This window comes from Nothobranchius furzeri, chromosome 1 (assembly GCF_043380555.1).
Source record: "Nothobranchius furzeri strain GRZ-AD chromosome 1, NfurGRZ-RIMD1, whole genome shotgun sequence".
NCBI lineage: Eukaryota > Metazoa > Chordata > Actinopteri > Cyprinodontiformes > Nothobranchiidae > Nothobranchius > Nothobranchius furzeri.
The window spans coordinates 106650966-106675752 of NC_091741.1; positions in this window are offsets into that span (position 1 = coordinate 106650966).

Here is a 24787-nt window from a genome sequence, read left to right on the forward strand (position 1 = left end):
TCACTGATTCTATAGAAACTAATGGGACTAGATGAAGTGTTTACTTTGCATCTGGTTTGAGTGTTGTAAGCTGTTAGAGGGATAAATCAGGGGTTGGTGATGGTCTTACCTGTTGTGGAGAAGTGCCACCATCTACTGAGCCACACCCACCTCTGCTCAGAAGCCAAACACATTTCTGCCATCTTTAAAAGTTCAGCATTAAAGATCTCATTGTCACGACATGAGCCAGGAGGAGGTTAGGACCCAAAATGCAGAACCCAGGACGACACGAGGCAGGAGTGGAGATTAAGTCAAATCCTTTTATTTTAGGATGAATCAAAACAAAAATAAGTCCAAAGGGCTGGAAGCCAAAATCCAAAAATGTCCAAAAAAAACTGAACTAAAGATCCAAGAAAAAACACCACAGACTCAAGAAGCACTAATAACACTAAAGATCCAAAAACGAGACGAGACTGACAGAAAAACAATGGACCGACAAACATATGGAGACACAGACAGGGTTATATACACTGGGAGGATGAGAGGGAGATGAACTGCAGGTGTGTGGGGAGAGAGAGACCAGGTGAGGGAACACATGAGGAAGACGTAGACAATGACACAAGAGGGCACTAGGACACACAACAGGAGAACCTAGAGACGGATGGAGAACACAAGGAGACACACGAGGGGAGACGCAGACGCAGGCCATGATACTCTTGACTCTAGTGTTGTGTTATGTTATAGTACTTCAGTGAACAGCAGTGATCCCTTTGGTCTAAGCCTCACTGTGACTAGCCTTTAGCTCATCGATCATCAAGCCTTGTGGAACCGAATAAGCCCGAAGTGAACTGGTACGCTAATTCAATAAAGTAGTTTTTTTTTAAATGAGTGGACTACGACTGGTTATCCCTGCTCCACACATTCCCACTGAACTCTGTTTTTGCTGTTGTGATTCCAGTTTGCACAAGATAAGACAAAGACCAAGGAAATGTTTTCAGCTCGTTAGCTAATGAACATAAATGTTCAGCACCAAGCCGTTCTGCAGACAAGGGCTTTTTCTGCAGACCCATCAACTGTGAAATCTCATAGCTCCCTCATGCTGATTACCGTCATTAACAGGCTGCAAGCAAAACAGCGTTACTGCTCATTAATGTTGAGTGAGTGTCTGGATCCAGACCTCTGAATCTGTCTGCCTCACTATGTTTAATAGTGTCATGACTGACTTGTCACACATATTAGCAAGGACCCCTCAAGAATCATTTCCTGTAAACATACAGATCACCCACTGAAGACTCGGGGGGGGGGGGGGGGGGGGGGGGGTAATTCCACTTCTTTGGGAAATGGAAACATTCAAAAGAACAATAATAAACGCTGGGGTTGAGATTCCCAGCAGGGTGCTGGTCCAAAGGGTAAAAGCAGCAATGATTCATCTCCGTTTCACATCAAGGCCTGTTTATTTTAAAATGAGACTCGGTGCAGTTGTTTATGAAACAGTACCAGCATCGATGTAGAGGTTTAGTCACCCTCTCTCTCTCAGTCTGGTCTTCTCATCCCGTTGCCTCATCGGTTTTGTTTACTTTCAGACAAACAGACATTTGTTTTTTGAGAAAGATTTAACGTCCGTCTTTCCACGGGTGATGCTGAAGCTGATGTTGAGCCTCCAGGCTAGTAAAAACCCGGAAACATAATCTGTGTTCGCCTGGTTGGCGTGAGTCCTGGACAACCAACACTGAAGCTACGCGTTAGTGATGTCATAGCTCTACGGCCCAAGCCAACATTCAGGAGAGTGCCTACGAGCTCTGTATCAACCCAACGTATAGCTGCTAAAACCGTGATGAGCACGAGTCAACACGATAAACCTTCCTTGCGTGGCAAGCCATCCTATACGTGTGAATCTCTAGTCTGACTACGACCCACAGACAGAGCTCGGTCATGGGCCGGAGTCTATGGTTGTCTTTCTAACTACCTCTGCATGCCATTGGACACACAACATGATGTACTCCCCGCTTCATGTTGAGGCTTTTCAGGACCTGGTAGAACGTGGTGTTTTCTGCGTACTGGGAAACGCAAGACACCAGTGGCTAACCAGAGGCTGCGAGGGTCGTCCATGCTGATACAGAAGGGTAGAGAGTATTGGGCCATTCCCATCTGTACCGGGTCGGCCCGGGCCGGGTAGCGTAGATTGTTTACATATCTGGGTGGCCTGGTATTTTTCCGGGACAACCAAGGTTCATTCTCAGCCCTCTTCTCGAGGGGGTCTGCTTCAGGCCGACCAGGGCCAACACACCCACTGCTGACAGCAAATTCACACCTTCCATTAGAGCAAGCCTCTGATTGGTGGGTAGAATCAGCCCACATGGGCTTAAGACAAGGATGTGTGGAATCAACCAGGCCAGGCTGGGGCCGACTGGGGCTACCCGGCCCGGTACTGATGGGAATGGCCCATATGTTGACAAGGTCTTAAAGACACAACTTTGTGGATGAAGCCGTTGTCAGCCTCACTGTTCCCAGACCTTTTTTCACACGTTCGCATTTCATCAGGAACTCCAGATGTGTGATGTCACCAGGAGGGGCTGCAATAACCCAATCAGAGCTGGTCTGAGTCGAGCCACTAGTCCAGCCCCAGAATCACTCCCATTGGTTCTTGTCAGTGTTGTCGTATGAACCAGTCCCACCATTATTTGTTATTCTTCACAGCAGAAACATTCTGATGTCCCTACCCCTGCACCAGAGAAGTTCCTGTTGCTATTAAGTAGAAATTCAGAAGTTTTCTAAAACATTCATGCGTGCTTCCCGTCAGCCTGCCTGAGCCGCTGTTGCAGCAGAAACACATCCACCTCTGATGGTTCTGGGTTTATTCAGGAACCTTCTGGAGCTCCGCAGCAAACTCTGCTCAGGCAGACCAGATCTTTTTATGTTTATGTTTATTTATGTTTATTTATTTAGCAGACGCTTTTATCCAAAGCGACTTACAATTTATAACCTATAGGGCATGTTGTGATCTGTGGGGGAAACCCGAGCACCCGGAGGAAACCCACGCATGCATGGGGAGAACACGCAACTCCACGCAGAAAGGCCGCAGCCGAGGTTCGAACCTGCAACCTTCGTGCTGCAAGGCAACAGTGCTAACCACTGCGCCACCATGCAGCCCATGAGATCTTTTAAAAGTTTCTGCTCCCTAAAGACGATCTGCAGAGGAGATGTTTTATTTAAAACCCCCTTAGTGTGGAGACCTGCCTACGACAGTGCTGAGCAGCTGGCACTTAGCCCTGCTGCAGCACAGAGAATGATGCTCACCTACAGGATGCCGGCCGGTACTGCACAGGTGTGATCAGGTGGTTGTCTGTACGACGCTGAGTGATGAGGAAGGATGAGCTGGTCTGGGTGAAGGTTTTAAATGTCACAGGTGCTGGAAGCAGATTCTTTTCCTCAGCAGTCTCAGGTGGCCGTTTGCCTCTTAGCTGATTAGATCCCAACCATTAAAACAGAAAATCGCTTTTGACTTTATTTGTATTTTACGATTTCATTTATTTTTGTTTTCTACTAGATTATAAACAAAGTATTTTTTGTTTGAAAGTTTTATAAATAGTTCTGTTTAAGGTTCTTTCTGATGGAAAGGTGAAGGAGCTGTTTCCCTCTGCAGTAATAATGTGTTCTTATTAAACATTCATAAGTATTTAGTATGCCATTAGTAGGTCATTAGTAGATGTTTTGCGAGGTATTAGAGAATGGTGTACACATAATTTATAAAGCTTATACTAACATTCACAAGTACATTTATAAGTGTTAGGTCATTAATAAATCATTTTACATGTATTAGGTAATATTTACAACTCATTTTTGGAAGCTGTGATGACTTTTACAAATGCTTAAACAACAATTAACTAAACATTCACAAACCCTCTTTTCCACATTTGTTTATAGATTATGTAAAAGATTCAAAAGTCACAATTGTCACTGATTATGTGTAAGATTATGACGCACCAGCGATTTATAAAGGATGATAATGAATACATTTGTAGATTTGATTTTTTAAGATGAAATCATTTAAAGATCAATAAAATCGACGCACACAAAAAATCCACACAATACCGAACCCTCTTCAGGTTATTTATTTTCTTTAAGTTTTGTTTGGAATAAAAGAGAGTAGAGCTGAAACTGAAAGGAATGTTTAAATAATTAAATAAACATTTTTGATGTTTGGTTTCATGTATCACTTCCGGGTCATACAGTCTCCTCCTGGTGTGACTTCCTGGTTCTGTGACGTCCACGTAGCATTGTGCTAAGCTAACGTTTATCAGCAGCAGAAAGAATGCAGAGGCTTCAGGCGTGAGCTGCGGATCTGCAGTCTGAGACTCTTTAAGGAGTCGAAACAGTATCAGCTCGTTCTGCAGGAACTGTTTCTGTATCAGCTTTGCAGGTGCAAAAAAGATTTTGACGACGTGTCAAAAGCTTTGATGTTAACGAGGGTTTTGCTTCAGATGGCCAGTCTGAAGCTTTCTCTAGAACTGCCGAATCACCCGAGTAATCTGGTTTCAATGTTCTCATGTTATGATTTGTGTAGCCAACCAGAGGTTGAAAAGTTTGAGGAATATTACCAAGAGTCTCAGAAAGACACGCCTTCTTAGATACAGGATGCTCTGATCTGGGGAAAAGGGCTATTTATGTGTCATGAGTTTAACTTAACTTTACTTTGTTCTTGTGTGAGTGCAAATGGTGATGACCTTGTCATGTAAACATGCTGAAACATATATCAGTCATGGTAATCATAACATAACATTCATTTCCAACTTCAATCATTGAGCACAGACCAGTGAAGCATTTCATTATATTATAATTATTATAAGTAGCAAGATACAAATGTTTATTTAATGATTATCTAGCTTATAAGTGGTAGAAGTTCATATTTAATTTAGGAAATCATTCTTTGCTTTAGCAACTGATCCGAGTTGCGAGTGTTAAGCATGAAGAATCCTGTTGGGTGATGAGGATGGACCTTGAGGAGAGAACATTATTGTTGACAATCGGTTATCTGTGTTTAGAGCTGCAGAGGCTCTGAGCTCCAGCTGATGGGATGAAGGCAGGCCAATTTAAAGGGAACACATGCAGTCTCGTGTCTCCTTTTTGACCAGATGTTGAAGGGTCAAACTGTACCGAAAACTGACCATTGCTGGACGTTACATCAGATATAAATCTAACACATGATGCAACAGGCATGTTCATCTGCCAGATGTTTCCTGGTAGATCTTCTATGGCTGAAGGGCTCAGATCAAGGATTTCCCACCAAGGTACCCTACCTTAATATGTTCCCTTCTTTGGCAAACTGATGGTTTATAAAAGATTTGTAGAGTCCCTCTTGGATTCAAAAGAAAGTAAAACATAAATAACCTGAAAAGAGTTTATAAATATCCGGAATTTTTTTATATTTCACCAATATTTAAATGACATTTTTAAAATCAAACATGTTCATGATGATTTTAAATGTTTAGTTAATCATTTATAAATGACCGGTGCATCATAATCTTGTATATAACCATTGACAACTGAGACATTAGAAAGTTAAATATGTTCTATACCCAATGTGTTAAAGAGTGTTTGTAAATGTTTAGTTAATCATTATTTAAGCATTTGTAAATGTCAACTCAAGCATTTATAAATAAATAATATACTATCTAATACCTTGTAAATTATCTGTTATAACTTACCAATGACTTATAAATTAAATATATTACCTAATACCTTGCACATGATCTGTTAATAACTTACTCAGGACTTATAAATGATATATATTACTGATAACTTGTAAATGAGTATATATATATATATATATATATATACGAATAACCTAATAACTTGTAAATGATCTTTTCATCATTTTAATAACGTATTAATGACTTATAAATGATATATATTACCTAATACCTTGCACATGATCTGTTCATCACTTACTAATGGCTTATAAATTATATATATTACCTAATAACTTGTAAATAATCTGTTAATAACTTACTAATGGCTTATAAATGATATATATTACCTAATAGCTTGTAAATATTCTGTTAATAACTTACTAATGACTTATAAATGAAATATATTACCTAATACCTTGTAAATGACCTGTTAATAACTTACTAATGGCCTATAAATGATATATATTACCTAATAATTTGTAAATAATCTGTTAATGACTTACTAATGACTTATAAATGAAATATATTACCTAATACCTTGTAAATGACCTGTTAATAACTTACTAGACAAAAATGTATTCATAAATGTTGTCACAAATGTTTATAAATGATTTGTTCATCACTAACTAAGACCCTGCACATGATCTGTTAATAACTTACTAATGGCTTATAAATGATATATATTACCTAATAGCTTGTAAATAATCTGTTAATAACTTACTAATGACTTATAAATGAAATATATTACCTAATACCTTGTAAATGACCTGTTAATAACTTACTAATGGCTTATAAATGATATATATTACCTAATAACTTGTAAATAATCTGTTAATAACTTACTAATGGCTTATCAATGATATATATTACCTAAGAGCATGTAAATAATCTGTTAATAACTTACTAGACAAAAATGTATTAATAAATGTTGTCACAATTGTTTATAAATGATTTGTTCATCACTAACTAAGACCCTGCACATGATCTGTTAATAACTTACTAATGACTTATAAATGAAATATATTACCTAATACCTTGTAAATGACTGTTAATAACTTACTAGACAAAAATATATTTGTAAATGTTGTCACAATTGTTTATAAATGATTTGTTCATCACTAACTATGACCCTGCACATGATCTGGTAATGAATTACTAATGGCTTATAAATGTTTAACAACAAAACATTATTATACAGTGTTACCCCCACTTCCTTTAGAAACTTTGGTACTTTTAGGATTTGCATGTCCAGATGAATGAGAATCTCCAACAACATTCAGATTAAAAGGAGATCCGTTTGGTTTGAGGTCATCCTGGTTCCAACACAGCTCTACTCTGATCAAGGTTCTTATACTTTCCCCTAGCAGGATACAGGATCCGATATCCGAGACGCCGAACTGGGATGTATCCATTTTCAGTCCAGTGAAGTGATCCCAATCGGAATTTTGGTCCCGGGCGTTAGAGGCTGTCTGGGGGGTGGTTTGATTCCAATGATGCTCTAAGATTCGGCAACCCATTCCAGTCCCTCCAGCAGGATCATGGAAGACATCATAGTTTCTAGTTTCTACATCAAAGTCTAACTGTTGAGATTAGTGTTGGTATCAGTTCCAGGAACAAAGGAGGCAATGTTGGCTCGGGCTACGAGTTCACCCTGTAGCCGGTGGGTTGCTGGTTCAAATCTAGACTCCAATCAGGATTGGTGGTTGTGTCCTTGGGCAAAACACTTCCTTGCCTGCTGGTGGTCGGAGGGGCCGCTGGTGTCTGTGTACGGCAGCTGTAGCTCCTCACCACTGGTGTGTGTGTGTGTGTGTGTGTGTGTGTGTGTGTGTGTGTGTGTGTGTGTGTGTGTGTGTGTGTATGTGTGTGTGTGTGTGTGCGCGGCTCCACAGGTGTGAGTCAAATATCACTGTCATAAAGAAAAAGAAGTGAACAGCAAAGCAGGTCTAGAACAACGATACCCATAATGCCTTGTGGTGACTTTACACCTCAGAACATTCTTTTAGCACAGTTTTGCATCTAATGACTCAAACAACTTGTAAAAGTTTATGATGTAAGTGGTTTAGAAGAAGAAACAGTGGCAAACGTTTAACTGACTCTTATTGTGAAGGGTTGATCCTCTTGAGGACGATTAATGTAGAGGCTTTAAAGACGGTCCTACCAGATGCTCTGACTGTGTGTGGGATGTTAGGAGTGCTCTGATCTGCTCAGAAGGACACTGGAACCGTTCTGATTAGGCCAATCAGCATGCTGTATTATCTGGGTCAGTGCTCCATGAGGACAAACAGGTGTGCAGCCTGTTGAATGTGACATGTAGCCAATCTCGAAGCGAGCTGAAGCAAGCACACTGCAGAGAACCCAGCTCCTCCTCCGCCATGTTTGTTTACTCCAAAGTCACTTTTGATCTCAAGGGTTCGTGAGACTTCCTGTCTGAGAGAAATCCATGCCCACGTAGCTTTGTTGTGTTGTTGCACCCAAAACACGGCAGGACCAAAGGTGGTACACACATGTTCTTACATAGTTGTATTTCTTCTGCTGCCGTTTCAGATCACTTAACTTTATACACTGATCATTAACCCCGTCGGTATGCAGGGTGTTTCTGTATATTCAATTCAAAAATACCTTCACAATCCCTGAGGGAAATGTTATAACCCATCAGCACTGAGGGACATGATGCACTGCGCCCTGTGGTCTGGCTGAAGGCGCTGGGCTGCTGCAGGGATTAGGTTTTCTCTGTTTCCAATTGGATGCTCATCAGAAGGTCAAGGGAGCTTCTCCGTAGATATCACAGTTACAAGAGGATGTAGAGAATCAATGACACAGAGGGGAGTGGATTGGCTGGTTAAGGTATAGACAAGCTGAGAAAACAGAGATCTAGAAGGACTGAGGTCAGGGCGGCGGAAGAGGAGGAGCACAAAGGATGTTCCATAGGGGCGATTCAATGAGCTGATCGGATGTTTTGTTGAGTATCATCGATGGTCGTGAAGCCACTTCCTGTAAGGCAGAAACTTTGGATCACAGCAGATGTTCGTGAACAGGAAGAGTCTAGTTCTGGCCCGTTTCTGTGTCTGGACAGAACCGCACCCTGCTCTGGTGCTTTGAGCGGGACTGAAGCCATGACTCACAACCATCAGGTAGCAGCAGTGTCATTGCGCTCCTTTCATGCTCTGCCCACAGGTTAGCGTTTTGTGAAACCATTGAACATGTGTAGACGTGTATTCTTGGGAGTTTCTGCTGTGTAAGCTGGTTATCTACAGAAAGCAAAATGAAGGTTAAAAGAGTTTGTCAGAAGTCCCTCAGGCTTTGGGATTAGACTGAATGCAGGACCTGCTTTAAGCCCCTTATCATTCCTGGTGCACATTCCCCTGAGTAAGTCATCAAATTATCATAAACTACCGACTCGCAACTGAGCTGAATGGTCCCGGAGCCTCGCTGAATCCTGGCCCACAACCAATCACTCGGCTGGCTTCAGTAAGCAGGGTTCAGTCCACAGATCTGAATCCCAATAGGAAAAACACGGAATATCAACCGCTCAAACATTCAACTGTATCTTCAGCTAAATCCAATGTCGACGGTTCAGGGTTTTCTTTTGACTCCTCATTCCATGAACAGATTTGGTCAGGAATTCTAGTTTGCTGGGTGAAAATCACATGGTAGGAGGTGGAATTTCACAGGATCCAACCTTCGTATTCCCAGGATGATGAGAAAATAACTTCTATTTCAGAATGAATGGTGTCTCCATAGAGTGATGGTTTTGTATTTTATGAGCCCACCCTTGCTCTGAAAAGTTTAAAACAGCCTTAGATCGTTCGTTTATGGATCATTTCAGTATTTAAAAATATTTTAAGATGTTTTCTTTTTCTGTGTTCTGTGAATTCTGTGTTTAATGGTCAACCCTAATAATTATATGAGGATCTCTAATGATTCGCTAAATACGTTTCATTTCTTGCAGAAATGCTGTTTGAATGCTGACTGCTCAAAAATTTACTCTAACATTTTATTAATTTCCGGATCATTTTTGATCAGTTTTGTCGGTTTGGTATAGTTTTTCTGAGCAGAGTGACCGTCTAAACCACACGGGGAACAAACGTTTGCGTTTTACAGAAAGTGACATTGATGATTATTGTGGAAACATGAATAATATATAAATGTCAGAGGTCGACGTAGCTCAGGTTCTGCTCAAAACATTACCCACAAGTCCATGGAAGCCAGCTGAGAGCAAAGACACACAGGCTGAATGCTGAGGAACCACGCAGAATGAATGAAACATCAACGGAACTACATGGAATGTTGGGGGAGGGGAACCCCTCATACAACACCACTAGATCAATAAGCAGGATTAAGGAAACTAGAGTAAAGTTCATTCTTTAATTTAAATCTAATCCAAATTAAACTATGTGATGTCAGAATCAATTTCACACTTGAGTAAACAATATCAGAAAACAGCAGTAGAGGTTTAGAGGGTCAGGTGCTTGTTACAGTCCTGACAGCGCATTTAAACTGACACCAGACCATTCATGCTTTCTAAATGTCCTCATCTCCACCCTGCTGGTGCATCTCACTGTGTACACGAGCACTAGCGGTACATTTATATCTTTATAATGTATTTGGTCAGATTTTAATTTTAATAAATAGTTTTTTAATGCAGTTTTTTCCTCATCAGGTGCTTCCTGCCTCCACAGAGGCTGGCGTGTTGCTGATAGTAACACACCAGTCTCTGTGGAGGCAGGAAGCCGCTGGCGGTCAAAGTCCAACCGTCTCACTCAGGATTTTTCATCACATTTCTTTGAAACATGATATTTTTTTCATGGTTTTTCATCCTTCTGTCCTTCCAGCTTCCAAAAGTGGACAAAGTTCAGACAGCAGCTTTGTTGTCATGAAAAATAAAACCTTCTCTTGTTCTGAGTGGTGTGCTACTTATAACATTGTCTCGAAAAGATGTGAAGGTGGATTTATTGGAGCTGTCACACAGACAGAAGGACATGATGTCAATAAAACCCTAATAACCTTGGTTCTTTGTGTTTTATGGACAACTGATGTTTTCAGCGTTAAAATGATTTTTACTTCAGTCGAGGACAAGAAAGCGTCTCTGGTTAGAGACAACCCGTCTCTTCTCGTGGACCAATGGACAGATTTTATCGAAACCTTCAGACAATCCCTGAATGAAGATGCACAGCTGGTGGACGTCTGGAGTAAATCCAACACATGCATTCAAAATGGCTGCCACGGCTACCTGGCCTTAGAAAACACAACCATGGCCATGTCTCAGCAGGCTCTACAGATAACTATCTACGCTTTGGTGTGAAAGGTAACTAACACAACCCTCAGAAAATAACCCTTTCAACTAACATCTTTGATGAGTTTTTGAAAGAAATACTATTCAAGATGGCTGCTACAGCTAAGCTTAGCTAATACAACCTTGTCGCTAACTCAGTTTGGGTCTTGGAGTACGCTAGCTCACACAGAATTAGAGTTTATATCTGTGATGAAGTTATCTAGCCGCCGACACGGAGCAGATCGGTGAATGTCAATCAATAGGAACGTTATACCCCTGAGTACAAAGATACGCAACAACGCTTTTATTTGTGGAAGGAAACGCTAACCCTAACCCAAATGCACAGTACAAGTACACTGTCATGGACTAAAGATGTAACTGCAGTGGTCCAGGATACCCCAGGAAAGTGCTACATGTTGGATGCCGTCATATAAATAATAATGATAATAATAATAAAAAAAACTATCAGGTCAATTTTGGTGCAGTCTCCCTTTTTTCTTGCCATTTTATTGTGTTGCTGAAGTATCGGATCGGGACTCGGTATGGGCAGATACTCAAAATCAATTGACTCGGAATCGGATCGGGAGCAAAAAAATGTGATCGGAACATGTCTAGAATTTACGTTATGTACACAACGCACACATTTACGCTTTTGAGATAATTGCTGTCACATAACTAAACAATTACACATCACCCCCCTCACCCTCTGAAACAGGCAAACAAATGGTGACAAGATGGAAAAAATATAGTTTAATATCAACCTGTTTTTTTTTATCGGACCAATACCAACATGTTAAAAAGTGACTAACATCGGCCGATACCAGTACTGATGCTGATATATTGTCCATCCCTACTTTGAAGTGTCTGTGTGTGTAAAATGCATTTTATGATAAAATAAAAAGGTTAACTGTTGTGGAACTTGGATTGCTTTAGAACACTCCCCAGGAAATGGAGAGGTGTGAAAGACAAATGTCTGTGTCTCTGCACACACCCCCCACATGACGTATAAATGATCACGAGCTGTACTTCAGACTTGTTGTCTAAACTTTGAGTCAACCCAGTCATTTGGCCCTGGGCTGGATGTTATGGTGAGAAGTTCTAAACTCATGAGGATAATTCAGGGCTGTTAAGGCTTTTCTGAGGAGCTGCCGACACATGAAATGACTGATGAATACCATAACTAGTGTCAAGTGGAATGAAGTCATGTTCAGAGAATGATGTCTAGCAGCAGTCTGACAGACCGGCAGTACCACTAAAACCTGTCTGGGAGGATGACGATGCCAGTGGAGTGAACAAAGACATGGAAGGATGTTCTAGTAGAGAGAAAGACCCCGATGTAAAGGTTTCACTTGTCTTGTTGGACACCGCTCAGGTAGACACAGGTAAACACATCACCACAATCATCTATTGGCTGGAGGAACACACCAGATCTTATAGATGCAGTTTGATCGTGGACTCAACACCAGTGGCTTCATTTGTGTTCGTCTAGACTCATTCTGTGTACGCAGGTTAGATCTCATAGTGAGTAACAAAAAAAAAAAAAAAAGATCACAGAGTGCTTCAGAAAGATCCACAACACAAATCCTCCTAGACCAAAACAGCATATCATAACACAAATAAAAGATAATGAAAAACACAAAATGTCATTTTACAGATGAAGAAAAGCACAACTGATTTAGGTTAAAAAATAAAAAAAAAAGCTTTTCAGCTGTTTTATAAAGGTGTCCAGACTGTCAATACGGTCATATGGAGCCTTATAGAGCATAGGGCTTTAACAATTCAGTAATATAGGGAGGAGCTTGACCATGTAGAGCCCTGAAAGTTCTAGTCAGGATTCTAAAATGAACTCTAAAGTTAACAGGTAACCAGTGCAGAGACATCAGAATAGGAGTGATGTGTGCTCTTCTGTTTGATCCAGTTAGAAGCCTCGCTGCAGAGTTCTGGACCAACTGAAGGTGGCCAAGGGCTTTTTATTTAAAACGTGTGAAGAGTGTGTTACAGTAATCTAGACGGGGGGAGATAAAGGCATGGAGAACCATTTCAAGTTCATGTTTTGACACCAAACTTCACAGTTTGGAGATATTTCTTAAATGATAAAAACAGTTTTGGACCAATGTTTTTGAGTGGCCTTCAAGAGACATTGATTGGTCAAAAACATCCAAATTCCTTAAGTTTGTCTTAACGGCAGAAGATAAATGACCAAGTTTTAAACTAATCAGGGGAACCATGCTCTCAGAGGCAATGATCAGACATTCAGTTATTTTCTAGCCAGCTGGTGATAGCTGATAGACACTCTAGTAAATCAGTTTATAAACTCAGAATCCTTAAAGGAACGGCACAGCTGAATGTCATCTGCATATAGCCTGGCCTGTCAGACTCGTTATCAGAGAACTAGTTTAGTAACTCACAGGCAGAGAGGCGCATGAGGGGCGGGACTAGCCAGCTCAAAATAACCAATCAGAAAAAGGCAGAAATGCAGACAGTACCGCACATCGCTGTAGGTTTTTAGCTGTAGTTAAAAAAGGCATCTGGCGACGGCGCAAACATCTTTTATTTTACAAGAAATGCTTTTAGTGCTTCTACTTGTGGGTTTAAAGACATTCCCAAGTCATTTAGACCAGAGGAGCGAGCTCCACGTCAGTCGCAATGTTTATGACAAACTCAGCATTAGGGTGTGTGACGTACGCTGCTCAGGGTTACTGAACTCCCTGTTGTCTGCTGCCATCATGATGTCACTGGAAACTTTAGCAAAGCTGTTTCTGTTGAATGCTTTTTACCAAAACCAAATTGGAATGTATCATTTTAGCTAACACATAAAAAACCAAATAAGAAGAACACACACCTCTGTAATCTGTAATCTGCTGTTCTGTAATCTGTAATCTGCTGTTCGGACTCCAGCTGAAGAGGTGGGATTGTGATCTGAATGTTTAAGCTGGTGTTTTAGTTATCACAACAAAAAGCCTCTTGTTCATCCGAGAGAAGAAAAATAAACAATTTTGTTTTATACGACGATTTGGGGTTAGCAGTAAATCTCAACCGTTGCCCTTCGGCAGCCCCTTCCTCACCGCAAAAGAAGGAACTGATGCCCTCATCACTGTAGATGAAACCTCCATGCATTGGTCCACCTCTCCCTCTCGCTGTCCTACCATCACTCAGGAACAAGACACTTTACCTCCTCCGACTGAGGCAACCCACCAAGCTTCTGGGTCAGAACGAGGATCTCAGACTCAGGAGAGCTGACTCTCCTCTCAGCTGTAAACTGTCCTGAAGGGCTAAAGGGCACAGCTGGAAGAGACCTCGTGTTGCTGTGATTTCACTTGTGTTTCCCTGTGCCCTGCATGAGGAGGGGGCATTTACTGCTGACAACCAGGTGTGTGTGTGTGTGTGTGTGTGTGTGTGTGTGTGTGTGTGTGTGTGTGTGTGTGTGTGTGTGTGTGTGTGTGTGTGTGTGTGTGTGTGCGTGCGTGTGCGTGTGTGTGTGTGTGTGCGTGCTTCAATCCATCCCTGCCACACACCTCGCAGCTGAACTCTACTTACAGAATCTTTGTTTCATCTCCACATAATGAGCTGCCATCTCACGGAGCTTTTCATTTAGCTTCAAGTGCCTGAAATGATTCTGCAGAAATTAAGTGGCTAGTGTGGAGGAGAGGGAGCACGGACCAACGAGACCAGATTACTAACACTAACTTTTTACACGTTTCATTTTCCTTGCCGTGCCTCTGCGCTGAACTCTATTTGGATTCCATCACGGAGCCGCACCGTTTCATTTCCTTCATAATTAGCTGCCTTTCATTCACCCACACCACGCTGTCTGCTCACTCTTGTTACTGCAGTCTGTTGACATGCTGCTGCTCAGCGTGAGAATGTGTGTGTAGCTGTGGGCGGTCGTCTGAATCAATACTCCCTCACCAGATAAGGCCCAGCTGGCCTCGGCTGTTTTTCTGGAAGGGAGCAGTTAAGGCGTTGTGGAAAAAGGCTTGTGGCAAGGTTTGGGTTTATTAGCAAGCTCACACACACACACACACACACACACACACACACACACACACACACACACACACACACACACACACACACACAAGGACAGACTGCGGATAGTTTGGTGAGTCTGAAATGTAGCAAAGATCCCCAAGAGGCTGTGGCTGGTCACACTGTTTATCATTTGCATTAATGCGTGTGTGTGTGTGTGTGTGTGTGTGTGTGTGTGTGTGTGTGTGTGTGTGTGTGTGTGGGTGTGTGTGTGTGTGTGTGTGTGTGTGTGTGTGTGTGTGTGTGTGTGTGTGTGTGTGTGTGTGACATTAATACTTGTGGCATGGAGTCAGAGCAAGCTCGCCTCATGGGGATGTCATGTCAATATTTCAATACAACTCCCACAATCCCCTGCAGCAGGAGCCAGGAAGTGGACACAGGAGGGATAATAAGCCCAGGTTTTTTTTTCAGAAGGAGGCGATATATGAAGGATAATAAGGTGTGTGTCCGTGTGTTTCTATTATTGGATGTTTTTTTTTTACTCGGCTCTTGCTGATGCAGCCATTTAGTGGGTCAGCAGTAGAGTTGGTGATGGCATTAATGAGCCTGATCTCTTTAGCTGCAGAGCATTAACTAATGTGATTAGTGGCTCGTGTTGCACCATATCTCATTTCAAAAGAATGTGACCGAACCGTGTGACTAAGGACTAAAATGTTCTTTTCTCTTCAGATTCACCTGTGATGGTGCCAGCCCCTCAGAAGGCTTCACGGCATGACGACGTCGTAGCTCGACTCAAAGGGATGCGTTTCATCATCAAGGCTTGTGACTTAATCAGGACGCAGGTGTGGAGGCAGCAGTCACTCATTCATCACCTTCATCAGTTCAGTTTAGTTCACGTACTTCTAGAAATAAATCAGCAGGTTTCATCAATCAGAAACTGGATCAACACAAATCTGTGATTCTCCATTAGACATGGTAAATATATACAAAGTCCGAGACGGTACGGCTCCCATCTACCTGAATCCTCTTGTAAAGGCTTACGTCTCGGCCCGGCCACTCCGGTCATCACAGGATCGTCAGCTAGCAGTGCCTACACCACGCTCACGACAATCCAGACTCTTCTCATGCATCGTTCCACAAATGTGGAATGACCTACTAAGCACTACCAGAACAGGGACCTCCTATTTGACTTTCAAGAAACTCCTGAAGACCCTGCTCTTCAGAGAACATCTTCTCAACTAGCACCTTCCCTGCACCCGCCCCCCCTTTCTATTGTCCACTCTTTGTTCCCTCCTCTCCATGATTGATGTCAAGCTGTTGTTAGGCCCGAGCAGCGAAAGCGCTGCGAAGGCCTCTTGTTTTTGCTCTGTTTATTATTATTAGGCCCGAGCAGTGAAGCTGCGAAGGCCTATTGTATCTGCTCCGTTTATTATTAGGCCCGAGCAGCGAAGCGCTGCGAAGGCCTATTGTATCTGCTCCGTTTATTATTATTACGCTTTCTTTTTTCTTCCGCGTCTTTGGGTGGCCTTTAGGGGGTCTTAGCATATCCAAAAAGTCACCAAATTCTGGCCCAATATAGAAAGTGCGTGAAATTTACGTATTTCACTGGCGATGTGAAAGTTGATAAAAAAGTGGCTCGACAGCGCCCCCTAAAGAGTGAAAAATACCCCTCTCCATAAAGCTTAGTTTATCGTACAGTTATGAAATTTGGTATACTGGTACTACTCAACAGTCCGCACAAAAAAGCCTCTTGCAACCATGGTCAATATAAAACAGGAAGTCGGCCATTTTGGGTTGAAATGGCGATTTTTAGCCGTTTTGGCCATTTCTAGGGTCTATATTTGGTTGAACAGTTTCGTCATTTTTCGTACCATAGTCTCAAAAATAGTGTGCCATCGAACAGAAGCGATGGACGCTTCAAATGAGAAAATAAAATTGACTTTTCGTAAATACTGAAGGGGCGGGGCCAGGCCTCAAAGTTCGAGCACTCGCCAAAAAAATTCAAATTGCTATAATTTCACAAATGAAAGAATTACAGTTAAAGTAACTTTCTATGGATAATCGTCATCGCCCCCCGAAGACAAATGAATGGTCGCTGGATGATGTCACACAAGCCCCGCCCCCTCAGGACTTAAAACGTCAAGTTTTACTGGGAAATTTTCCAAAATTCGCCCTGTCGAATAATCAGCCCGAATTTGTAGCAGGTAACTGAAGAGAAGTTGGCGTTGCTTGACGTCACTTTATGGGTGTTTTCTGCAGAAGGCGGGGCTGTGGCGACGCGGCGAAGTCAGGCGTACCGCCGTGACCATACATGTGCCTCCCATGTCGTCATTTCTATAGATACAGTCACGAAACGTCTTGTGAGTGATCCTAGTCCGGCCCCCCAAAAGATCTCATGTGAACATCAAATGGGCGTGGCCTATTTTCTGAAATAGCGCCCCCTAGGTCCATTAAAACTGTCAGCCCCAAGCCATGCTTTGACTGAGGAGTACGAAATTTGGTACACTAATGTGGGGTCTCAGGACCTACAAAAAAGTCTCTTTGAGCCAAGTGCAAAGTCGCACAGGAAGTCGGCCATTTTGGTCCAATTACTCGATTTAGTGGTTTTCACACACGTTATTAGGAGAATGATGTCTCGTCGTCCTTTCCACCTATCACCTTCAAACTCCTGCTATATAATCTTAAGACATAGAGGAAAAAATTCAACCGTCGGATTTTATACAAGTATAAAGGTGTGGGCGTGGCTAAGCCTCAAACTTTGACCTTTCGCCATTACATTACTTGACTTAACAACTCCCATGTGCATGATCAGATCTATATCAAACTCCGTCTGTGTGATCATTGACCACATCTCAAGACAATGACAATGTGGACAGCTGACATCACCTATGCCCCGCCCCCTGACTACAGGAAGTCTATTTTTTAATGGTGAAATGCCCATATTTGTCCCCTCTACTTTAGTCAACATGACACTAAGGTCATGCACTGTCTTCATGATGTTGTAATGACCATTCAGATCTGATAGCTTTTCAGAAAGGGAAGGGCTTTGATGCCACGGCGAATTCTGGCGTGACGCCGTGACCTTACGTTTGACTGTAACTTCCACTAACAACCTCCGATCTGCCCGAGACTGAACATGGCAATCAACAATCATGCCCTTTATTCAACGAGGCACACACCGTTGGTGAAAGTTGTGTAATGTCACCACAGCGCCCCCTACACACCATTAAAACTGTAATAACTCCTACAGACGAGGTCGTAACTGCACCAAACTTGCTATGTGTACTCACACAATGGCACCCACCACAGTCCTGTGGTAAGTTGTTGATATTGCTTTAGCTCCGCCCCCTGACAGATATTAGGCCCTTAATAACACATGCATGATGCAATTCACACCAAACTGCACACAAATGACTGTCATCAACCTACAAACTTCTTCATGGAATAATTCTTAAATTTGGGACAGCGCCCCCTAGATACAAAAAACCTTTGTAACTTCTGCAAAAAAGTTCCAAACTACATCAAACATTGTGGGAGTCATCACACATCTGCAATCAACACATGTATGTGATCACTTGTTCAATTCACTTTAACTCCACCCACTTACAGCTTTTTGTCTCTAGATGACCCATGCAACGTTTGATTGATTCCAAATTAACAGAAAACCATCTTTGATGACCAAAGATGACCTCTATGGCATTTACTTGTAAATGGTCACAACGCCCCCTAGATGGGTTCAAACTTTATTAACTTCTAAAGTAAAAGTCAGAATGGCATTATACTTGGCTTGTGACATCACGTGACTGCACCAAACACATTGATGTGGTTGTTGATTCAAATCCCTGTAGCTCCGCCCCTTTCAGCTCACTGGCTTTAGATAACACACACAACGTCCGTTTGATGCCAAAATAACAGAAAACTGTCCTTGTCAACCAAAGCTGACCTCAATGGGATTTTTCTGTAATTGATCACAGCGCCCCCTAGATAACTTTAACTTTCGAAAACTTTAATAAATATGGGCAAAAAAGCACTAAAGTTGGTCTGTGTCATCACACCAACAGTGTGCTAAAGATAAAGTATGCCCTAGTGGTGAGACATGTAATATAATGGTAGGCTCGGAGGGGATGCTGATTCAGGGTGAGGTGTGGATGAGGTGACTGTTAGCTTTTCTTGGTGTCAGGGTGGTGGACGTTTCAGTCCGTGGACGTGCCCTGGTGCCCCGTGCTGCCGGCCAGGACGGAGCGGCGGGGAGTTGGGTTTGGAGAGCATCGGGGATGGAGCGGAGGGGGTGCGGAAGGAGGGTGAGCATCTTCGCTGCGAGGGCCGAACGACGCTGCTTGCAGCTTTAATTACGCTTTCTTTCTTTCTTTCTTTTTTCTTCCGCGTCTTTGACTGGCCTTTAGGGGGTCTTAGCATATCCAAAAAGTCACCAAATTCTGGCCCAATATAGAAAGTGCGTGAAATTTACGTATTTCACTGGCGATGTGAAAGTTCATAAAAAAATGGCTGAACAGCGCCCCCTAGAAAGTGAAAAATACCCCTCTCCATAAAGCTTAGTTTATCGTACAGTTATGAAATTTGGTACACTTGTAGAACTCAACAATATGCACAGAAAAGCCTCTTGCATCCATGGTCAATATCAAACAGGAAGTCGGCCATTTTGGACTAAAGTGGCCATTTTGACCCTGTTTCGGCCATTTCTTGGGTCTATATTTGGTTGAACAGTTTGGTCATTTTTCGCACGATCGTCTCAAAAATAGTGTGCGATCGAACAGAAGCGACGGACGATTAAAATGAGACAATAAAATTGACTTTTCGTAAATACTGAAGGGGCGGGACCAGGCCTCAAAGTTCGAGCACTCGCCAAAAAAATTCAAATTGCTATAATTTCATAAATGAAAGAATTACAGATAAAGTAACTTTCTATGGACAATCATCATCGCCCCCCGAAGACAAATGAATGGTCGATTGATGATGTCACATAAGCCCCGCCCCTTCAGGACTTAAAAGGTCAAGTTTTACTAGGAAATTTTCCAAAATTCGCACTTTCGAATAATCATCCTAAATTTGTATCAGGTAACTGAAGACAAGTTGGGGTTGCTTGGCGTCACTTTATGGGAGTTTTCTGGAGAAGGCGGGGCTGTGGCGGCGCGGCGAACTCAGGCGTACCGCTTAGGCCTTACGTTTGCCTCCCATTTCGTCATTTCTAGAGATATCGCCACGAAACTTCTTGTGAGTGATCCTAGTCCGGCCCCCAAAAAAATCTGATGTGAAATTCCGGTGGGCGTGGTCTATTTTCTGAAATAGCGCCCCCTAGGACCATTAAAACTGACAGCCCCAAGCCATGCTTTGACTGAGGATTACGAAATGTGGTACACTAATGTGGTGTCTCAGGACCTACAAAAAAGTCTCTTGGAGCCAAGTGCAAAGTCGCACAGGAAGTCGGCCATTTTGGTCCAAGTGCGCGATTTAGTGGTTTTCGCACACGTTGTTTGGAGAGTGATGCTCCATCGCCCTTTTCACCAATCGCCTTCACACTTCTGCTATATACTCTTAAGACATAGATGAAAAAATTCAACCGTCGGATTTTAAATAAGTATAGAGGTGTGGGCGTGGCTAAGCCTCAAACTCTGACCTGTCGCCACGCCACTCTTTTTTTCACAGCTCCCTATTGGACTCCTTTTATCCAATCACCACCAAACAGTGGCAAATAGCAGCAGACAAGTTAAGGTCACTTGGTCTATAGTACTGGCAGGTTTCGAATAAAGGCGGAGCTTTGGGAGCATGGCGAAATTCACCATCACGCCATGGAAATACGTTTGTCTCTCATTTCTTCAATCATTGTGACATTGCCACACAATTTCTGATGAGTGATCCTACTCTGACCCCTAATATAACTGGACAGCTGAAGTTTGTGGGCGTGGCCTATTTTCCGAAACAGTGCCCCCTAGGACCATTAAAACAGTCAGCCCCAAGCCATGCTTTGACTGAGGATCACAAAATTTGGCACACTAATGTAGTGTCTCAGGACCTACAAAAAAGTCTCTTGGAGCCAAGCGCAATGTCGCACAGGAGGTCGGCCATTTTGGTGCAATTACTCAATTTAGTGGTTTTCGCACACGTTATTAGGAGAATTATATCTCCTCGCCCTTTCCACCGATCACCTTCAAACTTCTGCTATATACTCTTAAGACATAGAGGAAAAAATTCAACCGTCGGATTTTAAATAAGTATAAAGGTATGGGCGTGGCTAAGCCTCAAACTTTGACCAGTCGCCATTACTTTATTTGACTTAACAACTCCCATGTGCATGATCAGATCAATTTCATACTTTGTCTGTGTGATCACTGACCACATCTGAAGACAGTGACAATGTGGACAGCTGACATCACCTAAGCCCCGCCCCCTGACTACAGGAAGTCTATTGTTTTATGGTGAACTTCCCATATTTGTCCCCTCTAATTTAGTCAAGATGACACTAAGGTCATGCACTGTCTTCATGATGTTGTAATGACCATTCAGATCTGATAGCTTTTCAGAAAGTGAGGGGCTTTGATGCCATGGCGATTTCTGGCGTGACGCTGTGACCTTACGTTTGACTGTAACTTCCACAAACAGCCTCCGATTTGCCCGAGACTGAACATCACATCACCAGTTTGGTAAAGATAGAGTATCTCCTAGGGGTGAGACATGTAATGGTGGGCTCAGAAGGGATGCTGAGTCAGGGTGAGGTGTGGACGAGGAGGCCTTTCACGGTTTCCGGTGTTGGGGTGGCTGACTTTCTGTTCCGCCAGGCATGCCCTGGTGCCCTCGGCTGCCGGCCAGGATGGAAAAGCGCGGAGCCGGGTTTGGAGAGCGTCGGGGATGGAGCGGAGGGGGTGCGGACAGAGGGCGAGCAGCTTCGCTGCGAGGGCCGAACGACGCTGCTTGCAGCTTTAATTAGGCCCGAGCAGTGAAGCTGCGAAGGCCTATTGTATCTGCTCCGTTTCTTCTTATTAGGCCCGAGCAGTGAAGCTGCGAAGGCCTATTGTATCTGCTCCGTTTCTTCTTATTAGGCCCGAGCAGTGAAGCTGCGAAGGCCTATTGTATCTGCTCCGTTTATTATTTTTTTTTTTTTCTTTCTTTCTTTTTTTTTCTTCCGCGTCTTTGGATGGCCTTTAGGGGGTCTTAGCATATCCAAAAAGTCACCAAATTCTGGCCCAATATAGAAAGTGCGTGAAATTTACGTATTTCACTGGCAACGTGAAAGTTGGTAAAAAAATGTTTCAACAGCGCCCCCTGGAAAATTAAAAATACCCCTCCGCTTTGACCTTTTTTCATAGTAGAGTGATGAAATTTGGTACACTTGTAGAACTCAACAATACGCACAGAAAAGCCTCTTGCACCCATGGTCAATATCAAACAGGAAGTCGGCCATTTTGGACTAAAGTGGCCATTTTGACCCCGTTTTGGCCATTTCTAGGGTCTATATTTGGTTTAACAGTTTGGTCATTTTTCGCACGATCGTCTCAAAAATAGTGTGCGATCGAACAGAAGTGATGGACGATTAAAATGAGACAATAAAATTGACTTTTCGTAAATACTGAAGGGGCGGGACCAGGCCTCAAAGTTAGAGCACTCGCCAAAAAAATTCAAATTGCTATAGATTCATAAATGAAAGAATTACAGTTAAAGAAATGTTCTAAGGACAATCGTCGTCGCCCTCCGAAGACAAATGAATGGTCGATTGATGATGTCACATAAGCCCCGCCCCCTCAGGACTTAAAAGGTCAAGATTTACTGGGAAATTTTCCAAAATTCGCCCTTTCCAATAATCACCCCAAATTTGTAGCGGGTAACTGAAGACAAGTTGGGGTTGCTTGGCGTCACTTTATGGGAGTTTTCTCCAGAAGGCGGGGCTGTGGCGGCGCGGCGAAGTCAGGCGTACCGCTTAGGCCTTACGTTTGCCTCCCATTTCGTCATTTCTAGAGATATCACCACAAAACCTCTTGGGAGTGATCCTAGTTCAGCCCCCCACAAAATGTGATGTGAACATCCGGTGGGCGTGGCCTATTTTCTGAAATAGCGCCCCCTAGGACCATTAAAACTGTCAGCCCCAAGTCATGCTTTGACTGAGGATTATGAAATTTGGCACACTAATGTGGTGTCTCAGGACCTACAAAAAAGTCTCTTGGAGCCAAGTGCAAAGTCGCACAGGAAGTCGGCCATTTTGGTCCAAGTACTCGATTTAGTGGTTTTCGCACACGTTGTTTGGAGAGTGATGCTCCATCGCCCTTTTCACCAATCGCCTTCAAACTTCTGCTATAGACTCTTAAGACATAAAGGAAAAAATTCAACCGTCGGATTTTAAATAAGTATAAAGGTGTGGGCGTGGCTAAGCCTCAAACTTTGACCTGTCACCACGCCACTCTTTTTTTCACAGCTACCTATTGGACTCCTTTTACCCAATCGCCAGCAATCTCTGGCGAATAGCAGCTGACAAGTTGAGGTCACTTAGTCTCCAGTACTGGCAGGTTTTGAAAAAAGGCGGGGCTTTGGGAGCATGGCAAAATTCACCATCACGCCATGGCAATACGTTTGCCTCTCATTTCTTCAATTATCGTGCCATCACCACAAAATGTCTGGTGAGTGATCCTAGTCTGACCCCCAATAGATTTGGACAGCTGTAGTTTGTGGGCGTGGCCTATTTTCTGAAATGGCGCCCTCTAGGACCATTAAAACTGTCAGCCCCTAGCCATGCTTTGACTGAGGAGTACGAAATCTGGTACACTAATGTGGTGTCTCCGGTCCTACAAAAAAGTCTCTTGGAGCCAAGTGCAAAGTCGCACAGGAAGTCGGCCATTTTGGTCCAAGTAGTCGATTTAGTGGTTTTCGCACACGTTGTTTGGAGAGTGTTACACCATTGCCCTTTTCACCAATCACCTTCAAACTTCTGCTATAGACTCTTAAGACAAAGGGGAAAAAATTTAACCTGCGGATTTTAAATAAGTATAAAGGTGTGGGCGTGGCTAAGCCTCAAACTTTGACCTGTCGCAACGCCACTCTTTTTTTCACAGCTCCCTATTGGACACCTTTTAACCAATCACCAGCAATCACTGGCAAATAGCAGCAGACAAGTTGAGGTCACTTGGTCTATAGTACTGGCAGGTTTCGAATAAAGGCGGGGCTTTGGGAGCATGGCGAAATTCGCCATCACGCCATGGAAATACGTTTGTCTCTCATTTCTTCAATCATTGTGACATCGCCACACAATTTCTGATGAGTGATCCTACTCTGACCCCTAATAGAATTGGACAGCTGAAGTTTGTGGGCGTGGCCTATTTTCTGAAATAGCGCCCCCTAGGACCATTAAAACTGTCAGCCCCAAGCCGTGCTTTGACTGAGGATCACGAACTTTGGCACACTAATGTAGTGTCTCAGGACCTACAAAAAAGTCTCTTGGAGCCAAGCGCAATGTCGCACAGGAGGTCGGCCATTTTGGTCCAAGTACTCGATTTAGTGGTTTTCGCACACGTTATTAGGAGAATGATGTCTCGTCGCCCTTTCCACCGATCACCTTCAAACTCTTGCTATATACTCTTAAGACATAGAGGAAAAGATTCAACCGTCGGATTTTAAATAAGTATAAAGGTGTGGGCGTGGCTAAGCCTCAAACTTTGACCAGTCGCCATTACGTTACTTGACTCAATAACTCCCTTGTGCATGATCAGATCAATTTCAAACTTTGTCCGTGTGATCACTGACCACATCTGAAGACAGTGACAATGTGGACAGCTGGCATCACCTAAGCCCCGCCCCCTGACTACAGGAAGTCTTCTGTTTTATGGTGAAATGCCCATATTTGTCCCCTCTAATTTAGTCAACATGACACTAAGGT